Source organism: Centruroides sculpturatus, unplaced genomic scaffold (genome assembly GCF_000671375.1).
Source record: "Centruroides sculpturatus isolate CEXI.00-Female unplaced genomic scaffold, Cexi_2.0 scaffold127, whole genome shotgun sequence".
NCBI lineage: Eukaryota > Metazoa > Arthropoda > Arachnida > Scorpiones > Buthidae > Centruroides > Centruroides sculpturatus.
In genome coordinates, this window is record NW_019385000.1 from 317,256 (window position 1) to 319,216 (window position 1,961).

Sequence of the window (1,961 nt, forward strand, 5' to 3'; positions counted from 1 at the left end):
TCTTCAGTAAAAATGTTTTGTATGTAAACATTCGAATGTAAACTATGAAATCAATGATCATTATAAAATACGCTATTAAGATAATTATGATAAAACTAATGTATATTTCGTTAATATCACTGGTTGTTATGTTTAAAGAAAAAGAGAACTTAAAAGGACAAACTGTTTATATGGATATAACAGATAAAGTTATTTTTAAAAACATACTATATAAATTACTAAGATATAACAATCACATATCCATTGTGGTTAAAATAAGTAAAAGTGATGTGAAATGAGAGAAGTGAATACAGTGATAGCCTACCACGCTGGAAAATCCAGAGGCCAGAATTGGTATTTTTCGTACGTAGCAATACAGTAATTAAATTTACATTACAATACCACTTTTATATAAGTGACGGAAATGTGTCGCTGTTTATTTGATATTACGAGCTTTGTCTCTTTACAAACTGTATGAATATTAATGGACGATAAAAGGATTTTATGCATTTATATAACATTCATTAGGGAATGTACAGATAAATTGCATATTAGTAACGAACCCAGTACCAGTACATTTACGATTACGTAGTAACAGTTGAATTTCTGTATTTCATCTCGAAGTGAAGCCTTCCCAGTTCGAATAGTTTTATTAACACGCTTAAAGCATTATATTTCGATCAGAAAATAGCCTGTGAAAACACAAGACTTGAATAATGTCTGATAATATAGAAAATCAATTTTGTATTCGTTGTTATCTGAAACCGATCTCGTCAACTTATATTATATTCGGTGGGGAATTCTTTCAAACTTGTTCGTGCAAATCTGAGAAAATATCATACCCTTGTGAAATTATAAAAAATATATATGTGAGCTTCATCGAATGTGTGCTTTGGATACAATTCATTCTTTTACTCGTTCAGATGATCCCAGAATCTATTTATCGATTTCCTTGCTCATTTATATTTTCACTTTCAGAATTAAACCATGCGTTGAAACTTAATATTTATCTTTCTGTACTTATTATGGCTGTAGTATTCAGTTTTTTAAAATTAAACAAGTTTGTTTCTATTCACAAAATAGAACAAAACGAATATTTTCCAGATGCTAAACTATCTAATTTAATACGTAAAAGCTGGATAATAATATTAACTTTTATGGCTGGATCCGTGCTATTTTCTGGGTCGTTGGTCACGATCGGTTTTTATCCGTATTATTACGAAAATAAGTATTCTAATGAAGAAATATTATTTTGTAATATCCAGTTCACGCTTACTCTTGTATACCTAAGTGGATTCGGATTTCATACATTTCTTTTGATTTGCATCATTTTATTGTTTGCAGAAAAAGGTTTTATACAATTATCCAAAGAACTGTATTTATTAAGATTGTACGAAAACGAGTTGAATAACAAATTAGAAAAATTGATCCTGCGACACGCAAATCTACGGGAATTCCTGAAAAACTTCAATAAATTGATTAATCCACTGATTAATACTATGTATTTCGCTCTTTTATTTCAAACATGTTTATTTTTTTATGTATGCATATTTGATAATTTAAAATTATATGTAAAGATGAATGTATATTTTTGCGCTATGGGATCATCCATATTTTGCATTGTAATAGGCTTTATCTTTTCTTCCTGTACATCAGCGGTAAGAAAATTAGAACAATATTAATTATTTATGAAGCTAATAAATGGTAATTACTTAATTTCGATATTTCAGATGCAGACGTCTTTTCAAGACATTCGAAGATTCTCGATGTGTGATTTAACACTTGAACAAAAGCTAAAGGTTGATGATGATATTTATTGTATGATATTTCGTGGCTTAAGATTAAGGTTATAATCGGCGTTTTCGAATCAGGAGAAACAAAAATAAATTATATAACTTATTTCAATAGTTATCTGTTGTTCGAATACGACACATGGGATATTTCCAGAGTCCGAAATGCTTAACGTGAAGTCTTTTAAACAT